Source organism: Humulus lupulus, chromosome 5 (genome assembly GCF_963169125.1).
Source record: "Humulus lupulus chromosome 5, drHumLupu1.1, whole genome shotgun sequence".
Taxonomy (NCBI): Eukaryota; Viridiplantae; Streptophyta; class Magnoliopsida; order Rosales; family Cannabaceae; genus Humulus; species Humulus lupulus.
Window position 1 is genome coordinate 161,855,253 of NC_084797.1, and position 7,961 is coordinate 161,863,213.

The window sequence follows — 7,961 nt, forward strand, 5'->3', positions numbered from 1 at the left end:
TTGGGGTAGGATATGGGATCCCATTGTTTGAAAATAAAACATAACTTAGATCTTAAATAAATTCATTACAAAATCAGGTGCAGAAAATACATATAAAGCATAATTGAAATGACTAGAAAATAACTTCGTCCTCGAACCGTTCATGCAGTCCACCGAATCCATTCTCCCTCAATACACAATCCCAAGCAACCAAGAATCTTACCGTCGCCATAACTATTTTCCTGCACATATAAAACAAAGGAATGAGCCTAATGCCCAGCAAGGAAAATCTACTAAAAGCATGCATCATAAACATAAACATAAACAATAAACATATAAACATTCACTATAAACATATATCATAATTCTAACCCATGTACATGGTAATCATTGGGGTTTGCTAACTAAGCAACTATAAGCCTCATACTACAATGAGGTTTGCTAGCTAAGCAACTATAAACCCCAATAACATAAAAGTGTTGGGGTTTGCTATTTAAGAAACTATAAGCCCCAAAACATACATATATCATAACATATATAAAACATACTATAGCATAATCATATAAGCATATAATAACTATCCTATTTTCCTTACCAAATACCGGGATGTGAGAACAAGGATGGGATTTTGGAACACTCCTAAAAACCATTAATGAGAAGGTGAGTATTCTAAAAGAAAGAGATGAAAAGGAATGAACTAAACCACCGAGAAGGTACTTACCGAAATGAAACCTCAAGTTCAAAGAACTTAATTGCCTAACCATGAATGGAAAAAAACAAGTTAGGAATTGAGTAGAGAAAAACTATAAAAACTAATGAAACATACAGAAATGAACTAGGAATAGGAATACCTTTGAATGCACTATGATCGTACTACCCCTCGAAATCAAAATACACACTATGAACCTTACTTCCCAAGTGTTTAGTAAGCTTAAAATGATAAAGCTTATAACCCCAACCCAAGTGTTTAACACTCTAAAGTAAACCTAGCTGCTTGAAGGCTCTGAACTCTACTTGAAGAATGAAAGAAATGGTTGGGTACTAGGTCCTATATATAGAGTTCAAGAATGAAAAGATCTTCTTTTAGCTTGAATAAAAATAATGACTTTTTAATTGAAAAACATTTGAATAATCGTTCAACAGAGGCTTAAGACTCGGTCAAAAAGATTCTGGGCTTATCAAGAGGTTATGGAATAAAATGAGCTTGGTTTCAAAATTATTCAAAAATAATGCCCTAGAGCCGATATATCGCCTGGGCTTATGTTCCCGAGGCTCGTCGAAGTGTTCGTGCAAAGTTACGTGTTTTTCGTATTCCCCGAGTGGCGATATATCGCCCCCTAGAGCTGCGATATATCGGCATATGCTGAAATATTATACACGTAATTGCACTTTTTCAACCTAATTTGAATTGAGTAAACAACTCTGACTGAGTCCTATAACGATTTCAAAGCTGCTGGCAGAATCTGGGATTTTCAAATATTACTCTTAATAAACTATTCCTCAAAAATACTTAATTTCTCAACAAACATGCACATGACAAGTGTCATTATCTTATTGGGACTATCTAAACCTTATAGTATAATAAATATCATTTTCATAATCAGTTATATTAATCAAACCTTATGTTATAATTATTATTCTTAAACTATAGGTTAAATTTATAAAATCTACAAGTGTTGCTATGAGTGTTCAACTAAGTGTCGACTTGAACCAAAATCCACAATAGTAAACATACTACAACTATTACTAGCTATTACTACTACTACTATCTAACTATCTAAGTAAAATTCTTGGACTCTACAATTCTCCCCTACTAAAAAGAATTTCATCCTCAAAATTTACTTACCAAATAATTTCGGATACCTGGCTATCATGTCCTCCTCCAACTCCCATGTTGCCTCCCGTTCAGAACTATTACTCCATAGGACTTTGACTATCGGAATACTCTTGGACCGTAACTTCTTCATCCCTTTATCTAGGATGCTAACCGGTCGTTCCTCATAACTCAAGTATTTCTGGAGTGCTATCGTATCGTACTTGAGGACGTGAGATGGGTCTGACACATACTTGAGTAGCATTGAGATGTGGCACACGTTGTGGCTATCTGCTAGAGCTGGCGGTAGGGCTAGTCTATATGCAACTGCTCCTACTTTGTCCAATATCTCAAAAGGACCTATTAATTGGGGACTAAGCTTGCCTTTCTTCCCAAACCGCTTCATACCTTTCATCAGAGATATTTTCAGGAAGACTTTATCTCCAACTTTGAATTCCACATCGCGTCGCTTGGCATTCGCATAACTTTTCTGACAACTTTGAGCAGTGAGCATACACTTTCTAATTAGCACTACTGCTTCTTGAGATTTTCTAACAGCTTTGGGACCAAGAAGTTTCCTTTCTCCTACCTCATCCCAATGTAGTGGCGATCTGCACCTTCTTCCATAAAGTAACTCATATGGTGCCATCCCAATCATCGACTGTAGCTATTATTGTAGAACTCTATCAGCGGTAAGTACTTATTCCATGATCCTCCGAAATCAAGTACACAAGCGCATAACATATCCTCTAAAATCTGTATCGCACGCTCGGACTGACCGTCTGTCTGAGGATGAAAATTTTTACTAAGACTTAACTTAGTACCCATGGCTTGCTATAAACTTCCCCAAAATCTCGATGTAAGCACCGATCCTCTATCCACCACTATTGTCTTGGGGATTCCATGCAACCTTACTATCTCTTGGACATAGATGTCTGCGTATTGATTCGCTGTGTATGAGGTCTTAACAGGCTGGAAATGAGCAGACTTGGTTCGTCTATCTATTACTACCCAAGCTGTATCATGCTGCTTACATGTTCATGGCAAACCTGTCATGAAATCCATAGCTATATCATCCCATTTCCATTCTGGTACGCTAAGTGGCTGCAATAAGCCTACAGGTCGCTGATGCTCTGATTTCACTTGCTGGCATATTAAACACTTAGACACAAATTCTGCTATGTCCTTCTTCATCCCTGGCCACCAATACATTGACTTGATGTCGTGTGTCATCTTGGTCGACCCGAGGTGAACTGAGTACCGAGTACTGTGTGCTTCCTCTAAAATCATCATCTTAAGTCTTTTGATCACTCGGCACGCATAACTGATCCTTATATCTCAATAACCCTTGACCTGATATTGAGAAATCTGTGGCCTTGCCTTCTCTGACTGCATCCATATGTGCCACTAGTGTGTCGTCACGCCCTTGCCCAATCAGTATATCTTCTAGCAGATTTGACTGGATAGACAAGTTAGCTAGCTTGCCGACAACTACTTCTATTCCGGCATTGATCAGCTCCTGCTGCAGCGGCTTTTCTATTCCGGCTAGTGCTGCTAAACTTCCATAATTCTTCCTACTTAGCGCATCGGCAACTACGTTTGCCTTTCCCGGGTGGTATAGGATTTCGCAGTCTTAATCCTTTACTAACTCTAACCACCTGCGTTGCCTCATGTTGAGCTCCTTCTGAGTGAAGAAGTACTTTAAACTTTTGTGGTCCGTATAAATCGTGCACTATTCTCCATAAAGATAATGGAGCCATATTTTCAACGCAAAGACCATCGCTGCCAACTCCCTATCATGAGTTGGGTAGTGTTGTTCGTACTCCTTCAGTTGTCTTAAGGCGTAGGCTATCACCTTGTCATTCTGCATCAGCATGCAACCCAACCTTTGCTTTGACGCATCGCAGTAGACTACAAGCTTATCGTTGTGTGTCCATACACAGAGTACTGGTGCTGAGCAAAGCTTATCCTTAAGCAACTGGAAGCTTTCTTCACATTTATCAGTCCAGTTGAATCTTTGATGTTTCCGGGTCAAGTTGGTGAGCAGAGTGGCTATCTTAGAAAAGCCCTCTACAAACCTCCTATAATAACCTGCTAATCCCAGAAAGCTCCTTACTTCGGATGCGTTCTTTAGTCTTGGCCAATCTTTCACAGCCTCTACCTTGGATGGGTCTACTTCAACTCTGTCCTTGGATATTATGTGCCCAAGGAACACCACTTGCGAAAGCCAAAACTCGCATTTCTTGAACTTGGCGTAGAGTTGATGCTCTTTTAGTCGTGATAAAATCAACCTCAAATGTTCATCGTGCTCGACTTCGTCCTTGGAGTATACTAAGATGTCGTCGATGAACACTACGATGAATCTATCCAAGTAATCCTTAAAGACCCTATTTATTAAGTCCATAAACGCGGCTGGAGCGTTGGTAAGACCAAAAGACATACCTAAGAACTCGTAATGCCCATAGCAAGTTCTAAAAGCTGTCTTAGGAATATCCTCTCCCGGCACCTTGAGCTGATGGTACCCGAACTGTAAATCAATCTTTGAAAACACAGTTGCACCTCAGAGTTGATCAAACAAGTTGTCAATCCGAGGTAGCAGGTACTTATTCTTAATCGGTACCTTATTCAGCTCGCGGTAATCTATGCACATCTACATGCTTCCGTCCTTTTTCTTCACGAATAGCACCAGTGCTCCCCATGGCAAATGGCTTGGTCTAATGAAACCCAAGTCTAGGAGTTCTTGTAGCTCCATCTTTAACTCCTTGAGTTCGGTAGGTGCCATCCAATATGGTGCCTTGGAGATAGGCTCATTCCCGGTACTAATTCTATTGTGAAGTCAATTTCCCGAGTCAGCGGCAACCCTGGTAAGTCGTCGGGAAATACTTCTGGGAATTCTCTTACAATACGGACGTCTTCAACCGTAAGCGATGTTTCCTTTACTACATCTGTGATGCTGGCTAAGAATGCTTGACATCATTAATCTATCATCCTTTGAGCTTTGAGAGATGATACTAGCGGGGTGCGTAGTCCTGAAACTTGTTCCATGAAGCATAGTCTCTGGCCATCAGGGGTCTCAAACGTCACTTTCTTGCGTTTGCAGTTGATGGTTGCGCCATGCCGTGCTAGCCAGTCCATGCCTAGTATCACGTAAAAGTCCTTGATCTCCAGTTCTATCAGGTCTCCTTCTAATTCTACGTCCTCAATCTTGATCGATACACCTCGTACTATCCGTGATGATAAAACTATTTTGCCCGAAGGCAACTCGGTTACAAACCTAGTTCTAAATCTTTCACAAGGTTTTTCTAGTTTTTCTATCATTCCTAACAAGATATACTTATGAGTGGCTCTCGAATCAAATAATATAGAACATATATTATTGAGGATAGAAACCTGACCTGTGACCACCTTATTGCTAGCATCAACCTCTCCTTGGGTTAAGGCAAATACCCTGGCAGGAACCATCTTGTCTTCCTTTTTCCCTTCTGTCTTGAGCTGAGGACATTCTTTCTTCCAGTGTCCTTCTTGACCACAGTTGTAACATCCCTTGGTGTTTGCCCGGCATTCACCAGGATGTTTCTTCTAGCACTTAGTACACTGCGAGTACTCTACATAACCCGACCTACTGCTTCCATTGTTTGTCCGTGCCCGTTTATCATTGTCGGACTGCTTATTGTCAGGATGCCTTCTTTTCTGACCGTTATTGTTGTTGCTGGACTGATTGCTGTTGTTGTAGTGGTTGTTGTTCCGACTAGTTTGAGGTTGATTCTGTTGTCTAGGCTCAAGCTTACTGGCTTCTTCTTTACTAACATTAGCTTGTATCCTTTCTACTTCTATTGTCGTCTAGGTAGTATTTCCTGGGTTTGCTAGCTTAACCCCTAGCTTGATCTTCAGTCAAATTCCTCTAACGAACTTAAACACCCTCAGATAGTCAGTTGGAATCATTTCCGGTGCAAATTTAGCTAATCGGTCGAACTGCCGAGCATACTCTGCCATTGATAAATTCCCTTGCTTCAGGCTGGCGAACTCCTCAACTCTTAAAGCAATGGCAGCCGAATTATAATACTTTTTGTGGAACAGCTCCACAAATCGGGTCCAAGTCATGGTGTCAACATCATGCATCTGTTGGACTAGGTCCCACCATATTCTCGCATCTTTCTTGAGTAGAGAGAAAACGCAAGATATGCGGTCCGCGTTGCCTAGATTCATGTGCGTTTGGATTGGCTCCACATTCCTGAACCACTCTTCTGCCTCGAAGGGGTCTGTATTCCCTTCAAATTTCGGAGCGTGTTGCTTACAAAACTGCTCATAAACTGGCTCCATATGCTGAACTGGATATGGCGCATAGTTCTCCACTGACCATCCCCCATATGGACCAACTTGTTGGGGTGTTGATGCCATTTGTTGTGGCTGTGGTTGCGGCAGAGGCAGAGGCAGAGGCTGAGTCTGAGGCTGAGCCTGTTGTCGCTGTTGCTGTAATAACTCCTTAACTTGTAGTCGTAGTCTGGCGATTTCCGTAGTGTTGTCAATTGGCGGTGGCGGCGGTGCATTGCGGCTGGCAGCAGCACGCACTCCCCTTCTGCGAACTATAGGGGCTTCATTGTTCACCAGAGCAGCGTTGGAGGCATTTCCATTGGTGCGAGCAGACCTTTGGAGCGACATCGAAGTAGAGTTCTAACAGTTGAGAGAAACATGTCAGAACTTTACCCTAATAGGCTCTAAGGAAAAACTTAATCTAAACAAACATAACTCGGACCAATTAATTATGACTTCTTATGAAAATTATATAAGTCTTCTTTATTATTAGAGTGGGTTTCTATACTTAGAAAATAAGCCATCTTTATTATTTTCTAAGTCTATTTCTAATCACCCTATATGACTTAATTTTTAGTCTCGAAACTCATCGTTGTTCCAAAGTTAACCATATTGAGGGAGGGTTGGGATCAGTAAAATTGTTCCCACTACTATGGCCCCCTAATTCTCAATATAGAAACTTGGTTCATTGATTTGTATCCACCCTCACTGAACGTAGTCATTATTTATTTTATTATTATTTATTATGATTGCAAAAGAAAAATCAAACTCATACATGATAACAAAATAACCATGATATTAATTTGGAAAAAAAAGTTTTCACTATTTACAATCATAAAAGAAAACAAATAATAAATGAAAATAAACAATGAAACTAATCTATTCTAAAAATCGGGATCTTCTACATTCGATCCTTCATCTAGCATATCGTCATCTATCTCTTCGTAGTCATCATTGTCTTGTGCCTCAAAATTCCCTCGAGGAAGATTCGTAAAAATTCTATGTTTTTGTTCATTTGTAAACTGAAATTCCATTTTTGAAGTGAACCTAAGTATGAGAAAATAATATCTCATAGCTACTGGCAATTCATCTTCATCATCTATGGTCTCCCAAATTTCTTCTAAGGTTGCAATTACAATAGGGTAATCTTTAAATAATCTAATTACTAACATATATTGCTCCGTAGCTCTCATCATGATTTTAGATTCTTGGAGGTGACCTATCTCCCTGTGGAACAAAAGTAGCCTCTGAGTGATTCTTTCTAGCACTCCTACAGTGTTTCGGGGTTCTCTAATTCTTTTTAGGGCCTTAATGGTCCGGATATCCTCATAAGTTAATGCTCCATTCATTCTTAACTGAAAACATAAAGACTAAAATCGTTAGCTATACATATAAACATAATAACTATAATCATAAACACTTACTTGGCGGTCAGATTCAAAGCTTTGAGTGTGTGTATCGAGGAGAACTTCATGCGAATGAATCATTGCTCTGATACCAACTATAATGACCCAACTTATTCTAGACTTTGGACCATTAAAACTACTTATACATAGACACTATTCTTAAGAAAACTTACATACAAAATAGTCATAACTTTATTAAAAACTATAAAACCAAGGTTAAAATACATAAAATTCGGGGTAGGATATGGGATCCCATTGTTTGAAAATAAAACATAACTTAGATCTTAAATAAATTCATTACAAAATCAGGTGCGGAAAATACATATAAAGCATAATTGAAATGACTAGAAAACAACTTCGTCCTCGAACCGTTCACGCAGTCCACCGAATCCATTCTACCTCAATACACAATCTTAAGCAGCCAAGAATCTTACCGTCGCCATAACTATTTT